Here is a 26,416-nt window from a genome sequence, read left to right on the forward strand (position 1 = left end):
GAAGTACAAACTGGTAGTTACAAAATAGTCAAGGGAATGTATACTGAATAATGCAATAGCTACATATGGTGCCAGGTGGGTGCTTGAATTATTAGAGGGATCACTTTGTAAATTATATGTAGTTGTCTAACTACTATGCTGAACACCTGAAACTAATAAAAATAATATTGAATGTCAACAGAAAAAATAATCAAAAGAGTTATATAGTAGGTTACACATCAAAAAAGAAATGGTGCGTGCATGTGTGTGTGTGTGTGTGTGTGTGTGTATGTGTGTGTAAGTTTGTGGTGTGCATGTGCACATGTGTAATGACCTGTGAGCAACAAAGGGGTTGAAGGCTTTTGTGCAGGGTGATGACAAACACTGATTGAATTTCATGGACTGTGATCTAAGAGCTACTTCTTTGGTTTTAAAAGGAATTGGTTATTAAGCAATGAGAACTTTCAATGTGGAGTTCTGTAATTATTGTGATCTCCCTTCGAACAGCTGCATTTTCTACATGTATATTTTTAGTAGAAGTGCCTGTACAAACAGAATTAGTGTCCTTCTGCCCAAAGTCCTCTCTACCTTCATTCACTGTTTCCTGTCATCTTCACTCAGTAAACAGTCATTCCACTTACCTTGTAGTGAAATGTTTATTTTAAGAAAAGTTATTTTAAATTAGTAGGTATATGCATCTTCTTTAAAAAAAGACACAATTCATAAACAAGTGTTGCATGAATGTTTGAATTAATGGAAATTCAACATTTGGATATATGTTTCTCTATTTGGGATTGTAATGCCAGGAAATGTCAAGACATCCCCAAGTTGTTGTTTTTTTAGGGTCTTCACCTCATTCCTGCCAACCTAATCCCACTTATTCAACACCAAGTATTGCTAGAACACCTATTATACATAAGAAAAATATTAAAGTCATGAGTCATTCCTCACTGCATTTATAGTGTAGTGGGGAAAGCAGCAAGCAAACTGAAATTACAAGAGAAGGTATGGTGACTACCATAATTAGATACTTACAGAATTCTAAGGAAGCCAAAGGAGGGTACTTAGCATTTATGGAATGGTCAAAGCAAGCTACCTAGAGGAAGAGCCTTATGGGCAGAGTGCTGAGAAACTTTACTACTATTATCAGCCAAGCCTTTCAATTCAAACCTTCCTTCCCAAAGCTACTTCCAGGTATTTCCATAATCCAACCCAAGTTATTGCTTAATTTGAATATTAAAATCTGTCATACTGAATTCTAAATTAATTTAGCTTTGTCATAGTTTATTTAAAAAGTAGTTAACAGTAGTTATCCAACAAGCATTCATTGAGCAACTATTGTATGCCAGGTATTGTATTAAGTGTCTATGCTCTAAAAATGAGTGAGACACAATTCCTGTACAAACATCCAGTTATAAAATGCCATCCTCCTATATAATAAAAACCTAATTTGCAAATTGTCCTCTTGGGCAGTCGTTCCACCGGGAGTTTGACCGCTTGCTATGATGTGCACAGACCACCAGGGGGCAGAGAGGAACACAGAAGGTGGTGGCGACACAGAGCTGGCAGTGGGCAGCAGTAGAGGTTCTGTCAGCCCTGATAGGCCCCGACAAGAGCGAGACCATGGTGGGATGGTGGAGCAAGTGAGCAGGTGGCACCAGGCCAAGGTAGGTGCAAGCAGGGGGCCGATTGCCCCACAGACAGCAATCAGCAGTGGCAAAAGGGGGTGGGGCTGCCGCCCAGTTCCAAGATGCTGAGGGAGCCAGGCAGGGGGCCTGGCCCCAATTGATCACCCCGCAGGCAGGATGGTGGAGCAGGTGAGGGGGCAGTGCCAGACCATGGCGAGGTGCCAGGCAGGGCTGTGGGGCTGCGAGGCTGGGGGTGCGAGTTGGGGCTGAGAGCTTGGAGGCACGAGCTGGGGCCTGATTCCCACAGGCCACTTTGAGGGACCCCACTCATGCATGAATTCATGCACCAGGCCTCTAGTGGGGATATAATATACAATGTAGGGAACAGAGTCAACAATTCTATATAATAAAAGCCTAATATGCTAAGAGTCCAGTTGTCCAGTAGTCCGTTCAACCAATCAAAGCGTAATATGCTAATGATATGCTAAGGCTGCTCAACCGCTCTCTAGGATGTGCACTGACCACCAGGGGGCAGACAGTCAACCAGTCAACCAGTCGCTATGACATGCACTGACCACCAGGGGGCAAACTCTCCCCAGTAGGTTAGCTTGCTGCTGGGGTCTGGCCAATTGGCACTGAATGAGACGGGCCAGACATGCCCTGGAACCTCCCACAGTCCCTCCCTGGCTGGCCAACTTCCCATATCCCTCCCCAGTCCTAATCATTCACCTGTGGTGTCCCTCGGCCTGGCCTGCGCCCTCTCACAATCTGGGACCCCTCAGGGGCTATCAGAGAGCCGGTTTCAGCCTGATCCTGAGGGCCAGGCCAAGGGATCCCACTGGTGCATGCACCAGGCCTCTAGTACTGTAATAACTATGTACCTTGACAGATTGTTATTAGATTTATTCTGGTGAACATTCTTTAAGTTACATAAATGTTTAATAACTATGTTGTATACCTGAAACTAATATGATATTGTATGTCAACTATAATTAAAAATAAAATTAAAAAAATAAAGTATAAAAGAACTAGGTTTCTGGTAATGTAATTTAAATAAATCAAAATTAATTTTAAAACCAAAAATTGACACAGTTTCTGTACCAAAGAATGGAAAAAACAACCCTTCAAATAATTAGTAATTAATGTGTAAGTACAGTAATTATAATATGTAAAGTTGTTTTTACAATCACAAAGAAAGTACATGTAACCCGTTGCATTTAAAGTGGGAAGTATAAGAAGTGAGAGGCTATTACAGGCCTCCACTTCCTCCCCTGCAGTCTCTTCTTTGTGCAATGGATGGCATTGTCCCAGACAAAGCAATTGGTACAAAGCAGAAATTGGATAAGCTCTTCTCTGGTTGCATCACTGACGGACCCTTTATCTGAGCAATAGCAACTCAGTCTCTGCAGCAAATGGAAATGACAACAAGAAGTTCAAAGGTGACAACAGAAGTGCAGGCTTGTCTTCCAGAATGATTCGCATCTGGAAGCTTCCCAGTGATGTCACAGAGGGCGAGGTCATTTCCCTGGGACTGCCCTTTGGGAAGGTCACCATTTCCTGATGCTGAAAGGGAAAAAACAGCTCTTCATTAAGAAAAACATGGAGGAGGCAGCCAACACCATGGTGAACTACACCTTGGTGACACCCAAGCATCTTGGCCAGCCAATCTATATCCAGTTCTCCAACAACAAGGAGCTGAAGACGCACAGCTCACCCAACCAGGTACGGGCCCAGGCAGCCTTGCAGGCAGTGAACTGTGATCAGTCCGGAACCTGGCACTTGCTGCCTCGGTCCTGGCTATGGATGCTGGGATGGTGATGGCTGGCCAGAGAATGGTGCTCAGGATCATTGTGGAGCCCTTCTTCAACTCAATAACCCTGGACGTGCTTCACCAGATCTTCTCCAAGTTTGGCATAGTTCTGAAAATCATCACTCTCATCAAGAACAACCAGTTCCAGGCACTGCTGCAGTATGCCAAACCATGAGTGCCCAGAAGGCTAAGCTGTCACAGGACAGGCAGAACATCTACAATGCTTGCACAAACTCCATATATACTTTTCTCCGCTCACCAGCCTCAATGTCAAGTACAACAATGACAAGAGCCGAGTCTACACTACTCCTACCCTGCCCTCTAGTGACAGCCATGCCTCACTGGGTCAGACCATGGCCCCAGCCATGGGCCTTCAGTGCACCTGCTATCATGTCAGTTTCTCCATTGGCAGGAGCTGGTTCTCCTCTCACCTTTGCAATTCCTCAAGCTGCAGGCCTTTCTTTTCCCAATGTGCACGGGGCCCTGGTCCCTCTGGCCACCCCTTCAGTGGCAGCGGCTGGCCGGATCGCCATCCCAGGCCTTCAGGGGCTGGAAATTCTGTTATGCTGGTCAGCAACCTTATCCCCCAGAAGTCACACCCCAAAGCCTCTTTATTCTTTTCCGTGTGTATGGCTATGTGCAGTGAGTGAAGACTTTGTTCAATAAGATGGAGAATGCTCTGGTGCAGACGCTGGAGGGAAGCCAGGCCTAGCTGGCAATGAACCCCTCAAAGAACACAAGCTGCAGGGAAACCCTGTGCACATCATGCTCTCCAACCACGAGAACATGCAGCTGCCCCCTGAGGGCCAGAGGGACCAGGACCTCACTAAGAACTTTGGGAACTCACTTCTGCGTGGCTTCAAGAAGCCAGGCTCCAAAAACTTATAGTATTTCTTCCCGCCCTCAACCAACCTGCACCTTTCCAAGATCTCGCCTTCCATATCCGAGGACAACCTCAAGATCCTCTTCTCCAGCAACAGCAGAATTGTCAAAGGGTTCACGTTCTTCCAGAAGAATTACAAGATGGCGCTGATCTAGATGGGTTCAGTGCAGGAGGCCATCCAGGCCCTCATCCACCCGCACAACCACGACCTGTGAGAGAACAGCCACCTGGGAGGACAAGGGCTCTTAAACTTTCAAGGTTTTTTTTCCCCTGTAAATTATAGACCAGAGTTTTTGTTTTTGTTTTTGTCTGCCTCTAAGGCTGGCACACATTAAGGTGGCACAACAGCTCTTGAGTCTTAACTGTCTCCTTTACCTTGTGTAGTCCTGCACTCAGGGGTCCCAGGGGCTTCCCTGTGCACAGACCTTGTGCTGGCTGATCCCTCTTCCTGGGGCCTGGACTCCTGAGTGTTCGTGTTTGCATGGGGACAAGGGTTTAAATATAATTTTTGTACCTGTTGTAAGACATGAGGGGCAGCAAGCACTGTTTTTTACGGTGTCACATGTATATTTTGATGTCAGCAATTATAGGCTCAGTATTGTAATGTGGAGCATTGCACATTCCACTGCCTGCCTTATGGCTTGTAATGTTGAGAAAACTGAATTAAAGTGATTTTATAACAAACCTTCCCTTTTCTGCAGGCTTTCTGTTCACACTGTAGAAGGCAGTTTGGCCATCCTGTACTGGAGTTAAATAAATTCTCTCTATCCTGGTAAGAAAAAAAAAGAAGTGAGAAAGGCAAGAAAGGCCCCATACATGAGGCAACAGTTAAACTTAGTAGGTTGTGTAGGAGGTAATCAGAGGTATGAAACACTTTTATTCAAATTAAGAATGTTCCATTCTATCCCTAGTATTTCTGATGGTATTTAAATTATGGATAATTATTGAAATTTATAAAATTACTTTGCTATAACTTTTGAGACAATGATACAATGATCCCTTTAGTCAAGTAATGTGATTGATTTCATTGATAAATTTTCCACTATTGAACCATTCTTAAATTCCTGGAATAAACCTATTTGATCATGGTTTATTTCTTTAAATTCACAGTAGATATACTTGCATAAAATTTTATATAGAATTTTGAAATCTATGTTTATAAGTAAAGTAGGCCTCTATTTTCTTATGTGTTGTGCTGTTTTTCATGGCTGTTGAAATCAGGTTAACACAAACTTCAAAAAATAAATTAGCAGCTCCTTTTCTTTTTTCCATAAACAACTCTATTATTGGTTATTTTTCTATGAGCATATCCTATTTTGTGAATGTGTTTCTTTCCTGTTATTATTATTGTTGTTGTTGCTATTATTTCCCTGGTTCCCAGCCCAGGTTGCAGACTATCTACACTAATAAAAGAGAAACATGGTAATTAGCGTACAATCGCTACCCTTCCCATTGGCTAATCAGCATATCCTTATGCAAATTAACTGTCAGCCAAGATGGCGCCTGGCAGCCAGGCAGCTGGAAGCGAACATGAGGCTTGCTTGCTCCAGGGACTGCAGACTCCAGCGTTCCCCGCCTAACTTGCGCCTCTCAGCTGCAACTCTAAGCAACTATGTACTATGTTGCAAATAAGAAGCTAAACAAAACCCCAGAAACCGGCTTTCAGTCAGCCCCGGACCGCAACATTGTATCGACATTTTCAGCAGCGAGGCCTCAGAGCTAAAGCTGGCCCAGAATAAAAAAAAAAGAAAGAAAACAAGGAGTGGTTGGGAGCTTTTAGTCACCTGCCAGCCGGAAAACAGCCCTCAGCCCCTCAGCCAGCCTGGCCAGGCACCCCAGTGGGGAGCCCCACCCTGATCCAGGACACCCTTCAGGGCAAACCAGCCAGCCCCTACCCGTGCACCAGGCCTCTATTCTATATAGTAAAAGGGTAATATGCCTCCCGGCCCCGGGATCAACTTGACAGGGGGCAGCGCCCAAACCCCCTGATCGCCCTGCAGCTCTGTGTGTGACAGGGGAAGGCGCCCCAACCCCCTGATCAGCCCTGCTCTGTGCCTGATAGGGGGGAGCTCCCCAATCCCCTGATCGCCCTGCGGCTCTGTGTGTGACAGGGGGCGGGGCCACAACCTCCCTATCCGCCCTGCTCTGTTCCTGACAGGGGAAGGCGCCCCAACCCCCTGATCAGCCCTGCTTTATGCCTGATAGGGGGGAGCTCCCCAATCCCCCAATTGCCCTGCGGCTCTGTGTTTGACAGGGTGCAGGGCCCCAACCGCCCCCCCCCCCCCACGGGCCCTGCTCTGTGTGTGACAGGGTAGAGCCATAACCTCTCCATCGGCCCTGCCCCGAGTGTGACAGTGGCAGCGCCCCAACCCCCTGATCCTCCCTGCTCTGTGGGTGATAGAGGGTGGCACCCCAACCCCCTCCACGGGCCTTGCTCTGTGTGTGACAGGGTAGAGCCATAACCTCCCTATTGGCCCTGCCCTGAGTGTGACAGGGTGCAGCGCCCCAACCCCTTGATCCGCCCTGCTCTCTGTGTGACAGGGGGCGGTGCCCCAACTCCCCTATCGGCCCTACTCTGTGAGTGACAGGGGGGAGCTCCTCAACCCCCTGATGGGCCCTGCTCTGTGTGTGACAGGGGGGAGCTCCTCAACCCCCTGATCGACCCTGCTCTGTGTGTGACAGGGTACAGAACTCCAACCCCGCTGATGGGCCCTGCTCTGTGAGTGACAAGGGGCAGCGCCCCAACCCCCTGATCGGCCCTGCTCTGAGCCTGACCAGGGGTTGCACTTAGGGATTGGGCCTGCCCTCTGCCACCCGGGAGCAGGCCTAAGCCAGCAGGTCGTTATCTCCCGAGGGGTCCCAGACTGCGAGAGGGCACAGGCTGGGCTAGGGGACGCCCCCCCCCCCCCACCGAGTGCACAAATTTTTGTGCACCGGGCCTCTGCCAGGGACTGAACCTCCTTGGATGCTGGGTAGTGGAAGAAGAAGATATGAGAAGTCATCTATACTAATAAAAGGGTATTATGCTAATTAGATGTCTTCTGGACGACCTTCCAGACATCCTTCCCAACAAAGCCGCGGTGGCTGCGAAGCCTGGAGAGAGATGGCTTAGCAGCTGCCGCAGCTCCAAGGCCCAGAGAGAGCCATGGCGAGCCAGAAGTCCCACTTCTGTGTGTGAGCTGCACAAGAAACGCCTTTTGCCTTCAATACTATGGCGACTCTTCTTGGCATTGACTCCACAAGATGCTGAAAGGTGATGCGAGGAATCTGACACCATGCCTGATGAATAGCACTGTCCAGTTCTGTGAGATTTGATGGTTGTGGGACCAGCTGCCTGATGGCTCTTTTAACTTCGTCCCACAAATGCTCAATTGGATTGAGATCTGGTGATTGTGGGGGCCACCTAAACAAGGTAAAGTCTCCCTCATGTTCTTGAAACCACTCCTGGACAATACGAGCACCGTGGCATGATGCATTGTCTTATTGGAAGAAGCCATCTCCATTGGGATACGCCATCAACATGATAGGATGAACTTGATCAGCAATGATATTTAGGTATGTTGTGCTATTCAGATGTTGTTCCACATGAATTAAAGGGCCCAAATCAGCCCAAGGAAAACATGCCCCAAACCATAACACTGCCCCCACCAGCTTGAAGGGTTGTACTCATGCATGTGAGGTGCATGCTTTCATGCTGTTTCCGTCAAATTCTCACTCTGCCATCTGCATGATGCAACTGGAAACATGATTCATTGGACCACATGACTTTTTTCCAATGCTCAACTGTCCAATCCTTGTGTTCCTGTGTGAATTGGAGACATTTTATCTTGGTAACTGCAGACAGCAAAAGTATTCGAACAGGCCTTTGGCTTCCATATCCCATACAATGCAGTGTATGGCTAATTTGCCTACAAACGTCAGGTGGTCATAATAATCTGGCCACTCATGTTCACATATATCCCACGTTCAAAGGCTGTTAAATTGTGTTGTTTACCCATATCTTCAGAAAAAAAAATCACTTCTACTGTTATGGTAAATAGCCTGCTTTCCTATTTCTAATGGTCTGACCCTCTAGTAACTTCAGCACGAAATTATAGCTAATTTGCTTACAAACTTCGGGTGGTCATAATAATCTGGCCACTCAGTATATATATATATATGAGTTACCTTATTATATTACTTACTAGTAGCCCAGTGCACGAAATTCATGCACTGGGGGTGTCCCTCAGCCCAGCCTGCACTTTCTCCAATCTGGGACCCCTCTTGGGATGTCTGACTGCTGGTTTAGGCCTGATCTCACAGGCAGTCAGACATCCCTCTCACAATCTGGGACTGCTGGCTCCCAACTGCTCTCCTACCTGCCAGCCTGATCACCCCTTAACCACTCCCCTGCCAGCCTGATTGATGCCTAACTGCTCCCCTGCAGGCCCAGTCACCCCCAACTACCCTCCCCTGCAGGCCCGGTTGCCCCTAACTGCTCTCCCCTGCTGGCTTTATTGCCCCTAACTGCCCTCCCCTGCCAGCCTAGTCTCCCCTAACTGCCCTCCCCTGCCGGCCTAGTCTCCCCTAACTGCCCTCCCCTGCTGGCCTGGTCACCCCCAACTGCCCTCTCCTGCAGGCCCAGTTGCCCCAACTGCCCTCCGCTGCTGGCCATCTTGTGGCCACATAGGGGCGGCCATCTTGTGTGAGGATGTGGTGGTCAATTTTCATATTACCTCTTTATTATATAAGATTATATAGGATGCATTCTATATCTTTATTGTTTTCTTCACATGATCCACTTTGGACTTAGAAAACTGAATTAAAGCATCCTACTTCTAGTCTATGCTATAGACTAGACCAGAATTACTAGGATAGAAGAAAAAGCCTTTCTTTTTCTTCACTGTGGCCTTCCACAATTTATAAGAAGCACCTGATAAATTAAACCTCAAGATTGTTAGCTCCTCTGATTCAAACAGCCCCTCTTTCAACTGCAAGACAAGTTACTCTCAGGGCTACATTCTTGCAAACCTCTCCTACCTGTTGTTTTTTACAACTCTGGGATAGTTAATAAAAAGTTTCCTACCTTCTTTCTCTTCAAACAAGATTCTTTTGAACTCTTCAAAACCTTTACTCTAAGAACATTTTACAGGCTTAGGAAAAATACTGATAAGACACCTCCCTAGGACATCTGCCCAAATTGTTTCCTGAAGAACCAGCAAACTTTTCAAGGACAATCCCCCTGATGTCTGCTCAACTCCAACCCCAAAATCCCCCTCCCTTCCTTATCACCTAGCAACAGCAGCCAAGGCTTTAAAAGGGGGAGCAGCTTTTGTTCTTTGCCCTTGTATTGATTAGTAATACACTGGCCCTCTCCCTTCCAGAAAAGTAAAAATAAGCTTTCTCTCTGCATCTATCTATCTATCTATCTATCTATCTATCTATCTATCTATCTATCTATCTATCTATCTCTTCTTTTAGTTCTGAATTCACAGGCTGTATCACCAGCTAAAAACCCTAACAAAAATATCTTCTGCAAATTCTGCTTCATACCTAGCCTCCCCCCCGCCCCTTATACCACAATTAAGTTAGTATCTCTGGAGCAGAGATAAAGCATTATTTTTAAAGCAATAATTTGCTGTCATGTTAACGGCTGCCCAGTCTTTACTGCTCCAAGTCCTTCATCTGTACATTATTTAATTGTTTTAAGCTAATTTTAAAAACATTTCAATCTTTTTGTTTCAATTGCATCTCATGTATACAGAAACATTCCTTGCCTAGGAGGGTTAAGTTGAAAATAATTCTGACTATTTCCTTTTACTCACCTCTCTGCTCTCTGCTTTCTCATTCACACCCACCCTCCACATCCAGTCCAGCAGCAAGCTATTATGGCAAAACTCTCAAATCCACTATTTCTCTCACTCCTAACACCTTATTATGGCAAAACTCTCAAATCCACTATTTCTCTCACTCCCAACACCTTATTATGACAAAACTCTCAAATCCACTATTTCTCTCACTCCCAACACCTTAGTCTAGGGCAGTGGTCAGCAAACCGAGGCTCGTGAGCCACATGCGGCTCTTTGGCTCCTTGAGTGTGGCTCTTCCACAAAATACCACGTGTGGGCGCGCACGTACAGTGTGATTGAAACTTCGTGGCCCATGCGCAGAAGTCGGTTTTCGGCCTGGGCGAGTCTATTTTGAAGAAGTGGCATTAGAAGAAGTGGGGGGTGTCGGTCAGTCGGGCAACGGGAGACGCAGCACAGGTGGGCTGCGGGATACGCAGCGCGGGGGAGGTGCAAGATTCATGCAGGAGTTGAGTGAGCCAGTCAGTCAGCAGTCTTATTGTGCAGTGGTTAGTGCTAGTTGTGTCCGCAAATCGCGCACAGGTTACATAAGTACCTACTCAAAGCATAAAGTTACCTGTATTTTTCCAACCAGCTGCAAATCCTACAGGTATTTAATTTTATCAATAAATAATATCGTTATTAAGTATGATATCAAGTTTCATTCAATGTACCTATAGTTTAACTAAGACTTAAAACTTTAAGTAAAGTTTATTAAGTTAATTTTAGTGAATGTTGTGGAGTGAAAGAAGATGTAGTGTCGAGGATTGAGAAAGGTATGTTGGACATATAGAGAGGATGAACAAAAGGAGATAGACAAAACAAGTATACAAGATGAGTGTGGATGGGAGAGTTGGAAGGGATCGACCTTAGCGAACGTACCTCAATCAGATCGAGGACGTTTTTAGCAAAGGCCAGCTTAGGAGTACCCTAATTAAGTTAATAACAATGTACCTACCTATATAGTTTAAGTTTAAAAAATTTGGCTCTCAAAAGAAATTTCAATCGTTGTACTGTTGATATTTGGCTCTGTTGACTAATGAGTTTGCCGACCACTGGTCTAGGGCAGTCATTGGCAAACTGCGGCTCTCGAGCCACATGTGGCTCTTTGGGCCCTTGAGTGTAGCCACGAAGTTTCAATCGCACTTTACGTGCGCACCCACACGTGGTATTTTGTGGAAGAGCCACACTCAAGGAGCCGCAGTTTGCCGACCACTGGTCTAGGGTAACATCACTGGTTGTCCAATTTTCTTCAGGAGTCTCCTACCTTGCATCTTCTCTCCCTTCTTTTCCCCTTACCAATCACTTTTTCTCATGGAAGTCAAAATAATCTTTTTTATATTTAAAAAAACTTTATTGTTGAAAGTATTACATATGTCCCCATATTTCCTCCCCATTGACCGCTCAGAATATTCTTTTTAAATACTTGATTAGATTTTTGTCACACCTCTGTATAACATTATAAAATCCAAACTCTTAAGGGAGTCTATGTGGGCCTACATGGCCTTTTCTCTGACTAATTCCAGCCTTATTTCATGACGCCATCTTCTAAGTGCCAAATATTCTGGTTCCTCCAACACACTGTAATTTCCATTCTGAAACTTTATTTATGTTGCTCATTCTACTTGAAACTCCCCTAGCTTCTCCCTTCATCTAATTAGCTTCTACTCACCTCCCAAGTTTCTGTTCAAATGTTACTTTCTCAAGAGACCATACCTGACTACCACATCTAGATTAACTCCTTCCTGTTATTTTTAGAAAACCATTCTTTTCCTTCATTACACTTATATAATTTATACTTAGATAGATACATGTATGCTAGTTATGTGTGTGCTGGTCATTTCTCCCTGACTAGTGCCCTATTCCATTAGGAAAGGGACTTGTGTAGTTCCAGGCAAGTAGTAGGTTTGTCGAGTTGTAAAAGTTTTAGTTATATGTGAGAAAATTGTCTCTGAGAAGTTATATAACTTTGCAAATGCATTAAAACTTTGAGATAATCCTGCTGTGTTTTAGTTCTAGTTGAATCCTACAAGAATTTTGAGAACTTTTTATTACACAATTCAATATAGGTTAAAATAAAGTCAAAGGTTTATAATATTACTAGAGGTCCATTGCACGAAGAGATTCATGCAATAGGCCTTCCTTCCCCTGGCTGCCAGCACCGGTTTTCCTCCAGCACCCAGGACCCAGGCCTTCGCTCTGGCTGCAGCAGAGAAGCCAAGCCTCTCCAGTCTTCAGTCTTCTTTAGTCTTCAGTCTTCAGTCATCTTCAGTCTTCGGTCGTCTTCAGTCTTCGTTCTGCCATCTTTGTTGGGTTAATTTGCATACCCATACTTGTATTGATTAGTAATACACTGGCCCTCTCCCTTCCAGAAAAGTAAAAATAATTTGCATACCCATCCTGGTGGGCTTACAGAGTGACACCAATTTGCATGTTTCTCTTTTATTAGTGTAGATACAGCTGAATACTGGCCATGCAAACATTGACTGCCTTAGCCCTTGTTCTATGGGTCTCCATTCCTACATGCAAGCTGGGCAACTGTGGTCAACCCTGCCCCAGGACTGTTGGGTACTTAGGCCTTATAGCATTAGACATACTTAGAGGGGATCCATCACTATCCCCACCAATACTGCCATTAGACTTCATCTTTGAGACAGAATCTACTGACCCTAAGAAGGTAACAGGGAATACTCTTTTATCATGTGAAACTTTAAAATATTAACATGAACAAACATCATTGTTATTTTACCATGAGGTTCTCTAGGAGACAGAGACATTTAAAAAGCTCAAACAAAACCCAGCATTTAAAAATGTTCTCTCTCTCTCTCTCTCTCTCTCTCTCTCTCTTTCTCTCTCTTTCTTTTTTAACAAGAAGTAGGACAGAAGGAAACTATAAACAAAGTTAAAAGAGCAGACTTTCAAATTATTTTTCATCTTGATGGGAATGAAAAAAATACCTGGTAGCTTTTCCAATGTAGAAAGTTTGGATATTCTTGGTCCAATTCCTGTCTAGCACTCTTTGCACTGTTCCTCTCTCTACCACACCTCCCCCAGCTTCTCTGCTAAGGAATGCTCATTTGCATAATTAAACTGCTTAATAGGGATGCTGAAAGAGTAGAACAAACTATGCTTGGAGCCAAATATTCTTCAAGTACCATTTTTACCCACACCCCCATTGCGGGAGAGAAACCATTTGAAGAAAAAGTGGAAGCTGCATAGTGATATATTAAAAATGCCCATGGAATATAGTTTATAAAATTGAGAAGTTTACCATGGGTCTATTAGCCTGAAGGCAGAAAGAAATGAGACATAGACAAGGAGGAAATATGAGGGTCTGTGAGAACTGAGTTGGGAAAATTTAAATGCATTTTACAGCTTTTGGAACTAGCTTGTCAAGGCTGACCCCATATATATGAGGAGTTAACTCTCCCCATTGTAGTAAGTGTGAAATACCCCATAGAACTCCAGTCATTAGAGTCACTAGTTTGGGTAAATTACCTTCAGGAAACTACTCCTAAAATGCACATAAGTTTTTTGTTTGGTTTTAATTTGTTTGTTTGTTTTCTTGCTTCTTTTGCTCAGAACACAGGGATAAGACACAACAAAGGGCTAATTTTGTATAAGGCTGAATTCTGGACCATAAAAGAAAGCCTCAAGCTGGTTAAGTTTGATCTGAAATGACATTGTGACATAATGCCTAAAACACAAAGGTTGATGTGGGAAGGAAATAAGAACTTTGCCTTTCCTTTAGCTTTGCCTTAGAATAGTTCTTTTGATGCTTTTTATCAAGAGATGTTTATTCATAATGTTAGCAGGAAAAATCAGTTAAAACACTTGTACGTTGAAACATCTGTGATTTTTAATATGTCTTAGCTAATGACAATAGAGATAATGGCCAGAACCCAAGGCAATAGAATTCTTCTGAGTAGAGGTGACTGGGCCTTCTTCACAGTTCAGACTCAACTCCAACCATAGCCTGCATCTCTCCTGAGCAACATCTGTTGGCTAGTGATACCTCATTCCATTTTCCCATGGGGTTTAACATTAGTCACATTATGGAAGGTGACTAATGTTAAATGTCAGCATCCCATGAGCCATTAGTCCAAGCTAATGCCCCTCCTGTAGAATATAAGCTACATGACAGATGATGCTTTGTCTGAGTTGCTCATAGATGTATTCGCAGTACCTAAACCAGTGCCTGTACCATGGTAGGCACAAAATAAATATTGAAACAACAAGTGAAAGAATGAGCAAACAAGAAGTTAAAGCAGAAGCTCAGTAGACTGATCAACTCATCTGGTTTTAAAACTGAAAATTCTGTATCCCAGGAACCTCAGTCTTAGATAAAGCAGGATGGTCAATAACCTAATGTCCAATCATATGAGTAAAACCCACAATGTGGGCATGAGAGGTTATCCATTCAACGAATGTTTTTTTGAGTATCTAGTAGGTTTCAGACACTAATCCAGGCACTAAGATTAGGGTAGTGTGCAAGACACAAAAACACCAAATGTAGCTTACATTCTGGTGTAGCAGTCATTAAATATGCAGACCAGCAGACACATTGCATAAAATCAGACAGTAAGATGTTCAGTGAAGAATAATGAAGCAGCAAAAATGATAAGGAGTGATGAGGGAAGGACGCTGTTTTGAATATGATAAGTCAGTAAGTGTCTGTTGATGTGATTAGTGTTCTGAATGAAGTGAGGGAGTAAACTTTGAGGATGTGTGGGAATGAGTGTGCTGAAAAGAGAAAAGCAGATGCACAAGCCCTGCAGCAGGAGTATGCTAGGCTTATCTATCTACACTAATAAAAGAGAAAAATGGTAATTAGCGTACGACCGCTACCCTTCCCATTGGCTAATCAGCATATCCTTATGCAAATTAACTGTCAGCCAAGATGGCGGCCGGCAGCCAGGCAGCTGGAAGCAAACATGAGGCTCCCGTGACTGCGGACTCCAACGTTCCCCGCCCCTTGCAGGCCTCTGAGCTGGCAGTTTGAAACATTCTAACAAATATAGAAGGCCGGGATCTCAGAGCTGGAGTTATACATTGTTTCGATTATAGAACGGCAAACAAACCAGCAGCGGAAGCCTCAGAGCTAGAGCCAGAGCTAAAGCTGGCCCAGAAGAAAAAAAAAAAGAAAAAAAGGAGTGGTTGGGAGCTTCAGTCAAAACCGCCAGCCTGAAAGCAGCCCTCAGCCCCTCATCCAGACTGGCCAGGCACCCCAGTGGGGACCCCCACCCTGAAGGGTGTGTGACCAGCTGCAAACAGCCATCATCCCCTCATCCAGGCTGGCCAGGCACCCCAGTGGGGACCCCCACCCTGATCCAGGACACCCTTCAGGGCAAACCAGCCGGCCCCCAGGCCTCTATCCTATATAGTAAAAGGGTAATATGCCTCCCAGCACCGGGATCAGCGGAGCCGAGAGGTCTCCTGGCACTGGATCAGCATGACAGGGTGCAGCGCCCAAACCCCCTGATCGCCCTGCGGCTCTGTGTGTGACAGGGGGCGGGGCCACAACCCCCCACCCGCCCCACGGGCCCTGCTCTGTCTATGACGGGGTAGAGCCATAACCTCCCCATCGGCCCTGCCCTGAGTGTGACAGGGTGTGGCATCCCATCCCCCTGATCTGCCCTGCTCTGTGTGTGACAGGGGGTGGCGCCCCACCCCCCCCCCTCCACGGGCCCTGCTCTGTCTGTGATGGGGTAGAGCCATAACCTCCCCATCGGCCCTGCCCTGAGTGTGACAGGGTGTGGCATCCCAACCCCCTGATTGGCCCTGCTCTGTGAGTGACAGGGGGCAGCACCCCAACCCCCTGATCGGCCCTGCTCTGTGCATCACAGGGGGTGGTGCTGCAACCTCCCCATTGACCCTGCCTTGAGTGTGACAGGGGGCGGTGCCCCAACCCCCCAATCAGCCCTACCCTGAGCGTGACTGAGAGTGGCATCACAACCTCCCAATCCGCCCTGCTCTGTGCATGACAGGGGGCGGCGCCCCAACTCCCCAATCAGCCCTGCTCTGAGCCCGACCAGGGGCTGCACCTAGGGATTGGGCGTGCCCTCTGCCACCCGGGAGCAGGCCTAAGCCAGCAGGTGGTTATCTCCCGAGGGGTCCCAGACTGCGAGAGGGCACAGGCCGGGCTGAGGGACCCCCCTCCCCGCCGAGTGCACAAATTTTTGTTCACCGGGCCTCTAGTACATATATAAAAGCCTAATATGCAAATTGTCCCTCCTGGGAGTTCGACCGGAAGACCGATCACTCACTTTGATGTGCGCTGACCACCAGGGAGTGGCATGGAATGAAGGAAGGCTCTGGCCAGCAGACAGAAGGCCTCAATTGGGCCTGATTGCCAGCCAGGCCTAGGGACCCTACCCAGGCACAAATTTCATGCACCAACCCTCTAGTTGGAGAATCAAACTTTGCTATTGTTTGACCTACCTCTTGAAGTTTAGGCCTACAGGAAAACAAGCCTGTATATGATCACTTTTTTTAATCTGTGCATTCCTTTATTCATTCACATATCTCAATAACATATTTTTAGGTGCCTACTATGTGCCAGGGACTATGCCATATATTGATATATAAAGACAACATTGTCTCACTCTTGTCCATCCTTTCTCCAAAGGAACAAGAACTCTCCCCAGTATTCTTCAGAGGTTTATGAGGTTATATTCTAAACAGACTGAAATTGTTAACCAGCCCTGCAGCCTAACTAGCTTAAACTTCTACCAGTGCCATAGCCTGGGACATCCTGCTCTACGTCCCACCCATGAGGCTCGTTGCTGCGTCAATTACACACTTAGATAACTGAAAGGACTTAACAAAACTCTATAGCAGTGATTCTCAACCTTCCTAATGCCGCGACCCTTTAATACAGTTCCTCATGTTGTGGTGACCCCAACCATAAAATTATTTTCGTTGCTACTTCATAACTGTAATTTTGCTACTGTTATGAATCGTAATGTAAATATCTGATATGCTGGATGTATTTTCATTGTTACAGCTTGAACATAATTAAAGCATAGTGATTAATCACAAAAACAATATGTAATTATATATGTGTTTTCCGATGGTCTTAGGCGACCCCTGTGAAAGGGTCATTCTACCCCCAAAGGGGTCTCGACCCACAGGTTGAGAACCGCTGCTCTATAGGATGTGCTTTTCCAGGCTTTAATAAAGATGAGGACATGTTACAGCAGGAAAAGGAAAGCACAAGCAAACATCAAAAGAGTTCTGAGACTTCCAAGTCCAGTCCCCAGGCTGTGCTTCATCTTTAGATTGATTATTAACCCCATAGACATGTTGGTCTCAGGGGATTCAAGGCACAGTTTATAAAGGGTCTTTTATGTGCCACTCGTCATGTGGCTAAAATCAAGCTTCATAATTGGTTAAATCAGGGCCAAACCATCAAGTAATACATTTCAGTAAACAATGTGGAGATGGTAATACATGGTGCATCTAAAGGCATTTTGGACCTTCATCAGCGCATTACATATCATTAGCTATTACCAGTAATTTTCATCCATAACTTGACTGAAGATTTCCAGTTACTTTTGCTGCTGTGACTGATGCCTTAGCACTAAACTGCAAAAACTCTGAAACTTCATCTGTGCCCATTTTCTTCTTTCCCTTTCTGCTCATCTTATCACTACCCATAAATTTGAAACACATTTATCACCTGATGAAACCTGAATTAAGCTTTTTCCCATTTATCCATCACCACACTTAATCACTGCTTAATAGCCAGTAGGCAGCCCTAACTTAATATGTTCTAAATAAAACTATTATTTTTCTTTCCAACCCCCTCCCTCTCCCGGGCATCCCAGTATGTGGAATAAAAACTCATCCAATTATACATCTCCCAACTAAGGAGATATATATCCTTTTCTTTGAATTTATCAAAACAATCATCTGATCAGTTTTTTTCTGCCTTTGAATAGAGGAGTTTTATTTTTTTAAATGCAATATATATAGTACAAAGACATTGGAGATTACATATACAGTATCTTAAAGTCAGGTTTGCTGAAATATAATTGACAAACAATATATCACATACTTCTGAGTGTACAGAGAGGATATAGTCTTGATTTTTATCATACATTTTTCTTTACAGTTCACATTCTAACATCAAGCAAATTCATTAGCTTTATTTTCTGAAAGATTCCCATTTTGACATCAACATGCTGAAGGCTACAGCTATACTTACTGAGCATGCAAACAGGGCAAATGTGTGTGTGGGGGGTGGGGGATGGACTTAGGTATAGCTGACAACTTCCTTTCCTGGGGGAGAAAGAAGGAGATGAGGCTCCAACTTGCAATGCTCTGAAAAAGAACTCAAAGTGATTCTGATGGGCATTTAGGGATCAGCAAGCACACTGAACCTGAATATTAAAAGAAAGTATTCTAAAGCACTAAGAAAACCTTAAAATTAAAGCTGATCCTGCTTGAGATAGGGAATTTGTGACACTTTCTGCCAGAAAAAGGAACAGTACAGAATAAGTTCAACTAAGGACTAAGAGAAGAAAGGGAAATCAACCTACCTCAGATGGGATTGTGTATAAGGGGGATTCTGATATAGAAGGAGAGTGGGTGTGGTAAGGTGGGGAATGTCCAATCAAAAATAAAGTTAGTTACTTAATGCATAAAATGACAGCTAATAATACTTACAGGTCAACTCAAAGAAAAACTTAGGTTTTAAAAGAGTCTTCAGAATATAAAAAGTTTTGCTGAATTTGACTTTTAGTATAAAACCAAATAAAACCAAAAACGTGTGGAAACCCAAATATGCTTGCATTAGAAGTCATAATTGACATAGATAAAGTAACTTTCTTACACACAAAAATAAGATTTATGAAAGTACTAGAGGCCCAGTGCACAAATTCGTGCGTAGGTGGGGTCTGGCTGGCCCGGCCCCAATTAGGGCCGGGCCTGTAGGGAGGAGGAGATGGCGGGAGATTGGCCGGCTGGCAGGCCCACCCTGATCAGGGCCCAATCAGGGTTGGGCAGGCTGGGGGGAGGGGCCATGGGCAATTGGCCAGCGGGCCCAGCCCCTGAATGGGGTTGGGGTGCCTATCAAGGGCAGAGCTGGCTGGAGGGAGGGGCCACAGGCAGATCAGGTGGTGGGGAGCTGATCGAGGGCCAGTGGCCTGTGGGAGGGGCCATAGGTGGTTGGCTGGCCAGCCCTGCCCCTGATTGGAGTGAGGGGGGCTGACCATTGGTAGGGCCGGCCTCAGGCAGGGGCTGTGGGCCGATCAGGGTGGTGGGGGCCCATTGGGGTGGGGCTGGTTGGAGGGAGTGGCTGCAGGAGGTCAGCCGGCCAGGCCTGCCCCCTATTGGTTTAGAGCCGGTGGATCGGGGACAGGGCCAGTGGGGAAGAAGGGCCATGGGGAGTGTTGACTGGCTGCCCCACCCTCAATTGGGGTGGGAGAGGCCAATCAGAAGTGGGGCCAGCTGCAGGGAGGGGCCGTGGGAGGTTGGCTGGCCAGCCCCACCCCCCTGATTGGGCTGGTTCGCTGGCCACAGTGGGCGTCATAGCGACCGGTCATTCTGGTCATTATGGCATTACAGTTGCTGGCTTTTTATAGAGAGAGATTATTGCTAAATAGGGTCTTGGTATCCTTTTTTAAAATTTTTACTTGTTGATTGTAGTTTGCATTCAACACTTCTTTGGTTAGTTTCAGGTGGATAGCACAGCAGATAGATATTCATATAGGTTTCAGTGTTTCCTTCCATAGTCAAGTGCTCACCTGGCACTATAGTTACTAGAATTTTGTTAACTATATTCCCTATGCTTTACCTTACATCCCCTTGCCTATTTTGTAAATACCTATTAGTACTTAATCCCATAACCTTTTTTAACTTAATCTCCCAATGTCCCTCTTCTCTGACCTTGTCTATTGTCTGTGTCTATAAGACTATTTCTAATTTGTTTGGTCTTTTATTTTGTTCTTTAGATTTCACATATAAGAGAAATCATATGGTATTTGTATTTCTCTGCCTGTCTTATTTCACTTAGCATAATAACATCTAGGTCAATTCAGCTATTGCAAATGATATTTCATTATTTGTTATGGCCAAGTAATATTCTATTGTACATATGCACCAAATTTTTTTTATCCACTCATCTATTGATGTACATTTGGGTAGCTTCCATATTTTGGCTATTATAATAATGAGCCGGTGAACATGGGTGTTTTGAGTTTCTTTGGCATCTCATATGTTAAAAAGAACTCACAAACCCTCCCTCGTGCACTGTTGATGGGAATGCAGATTGGCACAGCCACTGTGAAAAGCAGTATGGAATTACTTTAAAAAAATAAAAATGGAACTGCCTTATACCCAGTGATTCCACTTCTGTGAATATATCTGAAGAAACCTGGAACTCTAATTCAAAAAAATATATGTACCCCTATGTTCATTGCAGCTTTATTTACAATAGCCAAAATTTGGAAGCAGCCCAAGTGTCCATGGGTAGATGAGTGGATAAAAAAGCTGTGTTACATTTATATAATGGCATACTACTCAGTTGTAAAACAGAAGGAAATCTTACCCTTTGTGACTGCATGGGTAGACTTGAAGAGTATTATATGAAGTGAAATAAGCCAGTCAGTGAAAGACAAGTACCATATGATTTCACTTACACAAGTATGTTAATCTAATGAACAAAATAAACAAACAAAATAGAAAAAGACTCATACCAGTAGATACAGAGAACAGACTGACAGCTGTCAGAAGAGAGGGGAGTTGTGGGGCTGGTGAAAAAGATAAAGGGTAATAAAAAAAACCTCATAAACACAGACAACAGTATGGTAATTACAAGAGGAAAAGGGGAGTGGTGGGAGGTAGAAGAGGGTAAGATGGGAATATGGTGATGAAAGGAGACTTGACTTGGGGTGGTCAACATACAATGCAATATACAGATGATGCATTATAGAATTTATACCTGAAACCTATATGATTTTATTATTGTCACTCCAATAAATTCAGTAAATAAAATAAATAAATTGATAAATAAATAAATAAGTAAATAAATAAATAAGAAGTCACTTTAGTTTGGTCTTAGAATTGCTAAGAGCAGTGCTATTTGTAATGGAACCCACAAAGATAGGACATAGTTTATTGCCATCACAATTGAGAAGAGAAAGTTCACTTTACCAATGAGGACAGTAAAGTAAGAGTGGGGCACAGCAAAAAGGGGGACCAGCTACAGCGTCTTGTAATTAAAAAAGATTCACACCCTGGAAGAATCTCATTTTTTTTTAAAAAACAACACTAGCTAACAGCACTCACTGAAGAAGCAGTTGTTGATTTTATTTTCAGTTTATAAGAAAGTGGCCTTGGAAGTTTTCATTTGCATCATATGTAAACATGACTTTTGCAATAGAAAAGAGAAGAGTTATACATTATCAAATATAAATAAAGAAAAATAAAACAACTTTAAAAGTTGACTATGACCTTAAAAATAAGCTTACCAATGTGTGATTTACTAACTAGCCTAGTAAGTTAATATTTAAGAAAGAGGATATAGTGACAAAATATAACTTGATTACATTTACATTTTAAAATGATTGGAGTAGTATAAAATATAGGCATTTTTAGATATGTGAGCTTATTAGGTAAATGGTAACAAATACACTGCTATAATAAACTTCTACATGTGTGGGTGGATTAGTGAGGAAAAAAGAAAAAACTGCCAAATTAAAAAATCTGTGCTGAGATAAAAAATTATATATATATATTTGTATTACTGATTTGTGTAAAAGTTAATATTAATTGGTAAGGTAATCCACTAAACCAAACCTAATATGATGAATCAGAAAGACTAAATTACACTGCATTTACATGCAACTTTATTACATACATGATTTCTTTTTCTCAGATATTAATTAAAAATATAGTCAGATTATTTGTAAGAACTTTAGCTATGTAAGAGACTAAAATGTATGATGACACCACAACTGAAAATGAAAAATACTGTGTCCCCAAGACATGAGACAGGCCTTAGTGCTGAAGTAAGTCATTTCAGATCCATCCTGGAATATTTTTCTGCCCCAGGGAAGAACACTACAAGCAGAGGATAAAGTTGGAAAAGGCAACAGCCAACTCAGTTTAAAGATTATTTTCCATGTAATTTTTTCCAACTTTCCTATGTTTCAGCATTAAGTGGCCCCTCTACTGTGCAGAAAAAAAGTTAAACAGTATTCAATGTATATTAAAAAAAAGAATAAAACAGGCTTATTTAAATTCATAAGCAATGTGGGGATTTTTAAATTAAAAATTAATTGATATGTCCCTTGGCCTTCCTTCTGTCTTTTTTCAAAACGTATCTATTTAGTTCCGTTGACCATTTTTTGATTGGGTTGTTTAACTTCCTTTTGTTGAGTTCCCTGTAAATGTTGGAGATTAAACCCTTATTGGTGATAACATTGGCAAATATGTTTTCCCATGCAGTGGGCTTTCTTGTTGTTTTGTTGATGGTTTCTTTTGTTGTGCAAAAGCTTTTCATTTTGATGTAGTCCATTTGTTTATTTTCTCTTGAGTTTCCATTGCCCTAGGACAGGGGTGGGCAACCTTTTTGTGAGTGCTTGCCAAAACCAGCAAGATTTCTGACTCAAAATTCTTCTGTGTGCCAACCCTAATTTTTTGAGAACATGTTACGCCTACTTGATATCTCTTAAGGTGTACGTATGTGAAGAACCTTGAAGAAATAATAAAATTCATTTGAGCAACAAAAACACAGTATATGATGATGAAAAATACATTTATTTTATTTATTTATTTATTTTTTAAATTTTGTTTTATTGCTTAAAAAATTACAAAGAGTATTACATATGTCTACTTTTTTTTCTCCCCTTGACCTTCCCCTGGCCTCCCATACCCCCCAGTGTCTTGTGTCCATTGGTTATGCTTATATGCATGCATACAAGTCCTTCAGTTGATCTCTTACTCACCCCCCACCCCCAACCTTCCCCGGCCTTCCCACTGTAGTTTGACAGTCTGTTAGATGTTGCTTTGCCTCTGTATCTATTTTTGTTCATCAGTTTATAATGGTCTTAATTGTCCGTAAATGAGTGAGATCATGTGGTATTTTTCTTTCATTGGCTGGCTTATTTCACTTAGCATAATGCTCTCCAGTTCCATCCATGCTGTTGCGAATGGTAAGAATTCCTTCTTTTTCACAGCAGCATAGTATTCCATCATGTAGATGTATTACAGTTTTCTAATCCATTCATCTGCTGATGGGCACTTAGGATGTTTCCAAATCTTAGCTATGGTAAATTGTGCTGCTATGAACATAGGGGTGCATATATCCTTTCTGATTGGTGTTTCTGTTATCTTGGGATATATTCCTAGAAGTGGGATCACAGGGTCAAATGGGAGTTCCATTCTTAGTTTTTTGAGGAAACTCCATACTGTCTTCCATAGTGGCTGCACCAGTCTGCATTCCCACCAGCAGTGCAGGAGGGTTCCTTTTTCTCCACATCCTCTCCAGCACTTGTCCTTTGCTTATTTGTTGATGATAGTCATTCTGACAGGTGTGAGATGGTACCTCATTGTTGTTTTGATTTGCATCACTCAGATGATTAGTGACTTTGAGCATGTTTTCATATGTCTCTTGGCTTTCTGAATGTCCTCTTTTGAAAAGTGTCTATTTAGGTCCATTGCCCATTTATTGATTGGATTGTTTATCTTCCTTTTGTTAAGTTGTGTGAGTTCCCTATAAATGTTGGAGATTAAATCCTTATCAGTGATAACATTGGCAAATATGTTCTCCCATGCAGTGGGTTTTCTTGTTGTTTTGTTGATGGTTTCTTTTGCAGTGCAGAAGCTTTTTATTTTGATGTAGTCCCACTTGTTTATTTTCTCTTTAGTTTCCAATGCCCTAGGAGCAGTATCAGTGAAGAAATTGCTTTGGCATATGTCTGAGATTTTGTTGCCTTTGGATTCCTCTAGTATTTTTATGGTTTCCCATCTTACATTTAAGTCCTTTATCCATTTTTTTTTATATTTTAATAATTTTTATTTCTTAAAGTATTACAAAGAGTATTACATATGTCTCCTTTTTTCCCCCCCTTGACATTCCCCCGGCCCCTACCCCCCGCCCCCCCCCCCCCCCGCCCCGTGTCTTGTGTCCATTGGTTAATCTTATATGCATGCATATAAGTCCTTCAGTTGGTCTCTTAATCCCCCCCCCAACCCTCCCCAGGCTTCCCACTGTAGTTTAACATTCTGTTCAATGTTGCTCTGCTTCTGTATCTACCCCTGTTCATCAATCCATACTGGTCCCCTTTATTTGTCCCAACCTCACTGGAGTAGTCTCAACCTCACCAGGGCCGTCTGAGCCTCACCAGGGCCATTTCAACCTCACCGGGGCCGTCCCTACCTCACGGGGGCCGTTTCAACCTCACCGGGGTCGTCCTTACCTCACGGGGGCCGTTTCAACCTCACCGGGTTGTCCCTACCACACCGGGGCCGTTTCGACCTGACTGGGGTCGTCCCTACCTCACGGGGGCCGTTTCAACCTCACCGGGGTCGTCCCTACCTCACGGGGGCCGTTTTAACCTCACCAGGGTCGTCCCTACCACCCCGGGGCCGTTTCAACCTGACTGGGGTTGTCCTACCACACCGGGGCCGTTTCAACCTGACCGGGGTTGTCCCTACCACACCGGGGCCGTTTCGACCTGACTGGGGTCGTCCCTACCTCACGGGGGCCGTTTCAACCTCACCGGGGTCGTCCCTACCTCACGGGGGCCGTTTCAACCTGACCGGAGCCGTCCCTACCTCACGGGGGCCGTTTCAACCTCACCAGGGTCGTCCCTACCTCACGGGGGCCGTTTCAACCTGACCGGGGTTGTCCCTACCACACCGGGGCCGTTTCGACCTGACCGGGGTCGTCCCTACCACACCAGGGCCGTTTCAACCTCACCGGGGCCATCCCGACCTCACCGGGGCCATCCCAGCCTTACCGGGGAAACAGGAAGTTTGGCCCTCTGTGTCCTGCCGGCGGCTCCCCACCAGACAAAATCTCCAGGCGTTCCTGGTGGTTGAACATCCAGCACTCCTGCCCTCCACCAAGTGCACAGACTGCCTGTCTGCTGTCCCCCAGCGCCCCACAAGAGACTGGGACCAGTGGGCATGTTTGTGCCCTTGCTGGTACAGCGGTTCCACAGTGCCAGCCCAGTCAGGCCCAGCCCCGGCCTGCCCCGGACCCGACTCTGCCCCCCGATTGCGTCCCTCCCAGATGCAAGGAGCTGAAATCTGCAGCCTGCTGGGATGGGCTCTGTACTTGGTGCCTCTGCACATCCTACTCAGTCTCAATGCGCTTCTTTCTATGCGAGGAGTTGAAATCTGCAGTTTGTTGGGTTGGGCTCTGTACTTGGTGTCACATCCTACTCAGTCTCAATGTTCTTTCTCTCCTTCCAGTTGTAGAGCTTCCACTGGGCCAACTTTCCCATGGTTCTGTATGATAGGTGTTTGTCTGATATTTGGTAGTTTCGATGTTGTTGTGTGAGGTAGCACGCACAGGTCTCTTCCTTATGCCGCCATCCTGGTTCTCCTGGGTCTGCTTCTTGAGTGTGTCTCCCATGGCTGCGAGCAGTTGAAGTCTGCAATTTGTTGGGATAGGCTGCAAAAGCGCAGGTGGGTCTTTTTGTGCACCTGGCACAGCTTGGATGGGGATGTAAATTGATTAGGGCTGAGTCTCAGGGAGTCGCCATGGCGGAACAAATAGCACTGGCTGAGTCTCCGCGGCCCCTTGAATCTCTGCCAGGGCTTTGTGTCCCCCAGTGCCGGCGAGCAGCTGTGCAACAGAGTCTCCCTCGCTTTCTGATGGCTGCGAGGCCGTGCTGCCTCTCCCCGTAGGGTCTGGTGCCTCATGATCCCGCCTGAACCAGCTCAGTGGATTTGAAAGTTTGCAGAAGCAAAGGCGTTTCTACTTGTGAGTCTGGCACAGCCCAGATGGGAATGTAAATTGCGTAGGGCGGGGTCACAGGGAGTCGCCAGCCTGGAGGAAATAGCGATGGCGGCGTCTCCGCGCCCCTCGCCTCCCCAGGACACCAGGACTTCTTGTCCCTCAGTGCCGGCGAGCAGCCGCGTGTCAGAGCTTCCCTCGCTCTCCGACCACTGCAAGGCCGTGGCCGCCTCTCCCTGTGGGATCTGGGGCCTCAGAGACCCGCCCCGAGCAAGCCCAGAGGATTCGAGGGTTCGTAAAAAACCGAGAATCCATTTGCAGCCCGCGTGGCGTGTGACTGCGTACCTCTGGTTTTGGCGCCTCCATAGCTCCCACTCA

The 26,416-nt window shown here is 44.8% G+C and overlaps 1 pseudogene; it reads left to right on the forward strand.

Annotated features, from left to right (window-relative positions):
- The first annotated feature begins 2,899 nt into the window (after window positions 1–2,899).
- LOC139006256 (polypyrimidine tract-binding protein 1-like) overlaps window positions 2,900–26,416 on the forward strand; it is a 29,208-nt pseudogene continuing 5,691 nt past the window's right edge.

The sequence above is a fragment of the Myotis yumanensis genome, unplaced genomic scaffold, assembly GCF_028538775.1.
Source record: "Myotis yumanensis isolate MYYU_CA2020_CCGP unplaced genomic scaffold, mMyoYum1.0.hap1 SCAF_3, whole genome shotgun sequence".
NCBI classification, from domain to species: domain Eukaryota; kingdom Metazoa; phylum Chordata; class Mammalia; order Chiroptera; family Vespertilionidae; genus Myotis; species Myotis yumanensis.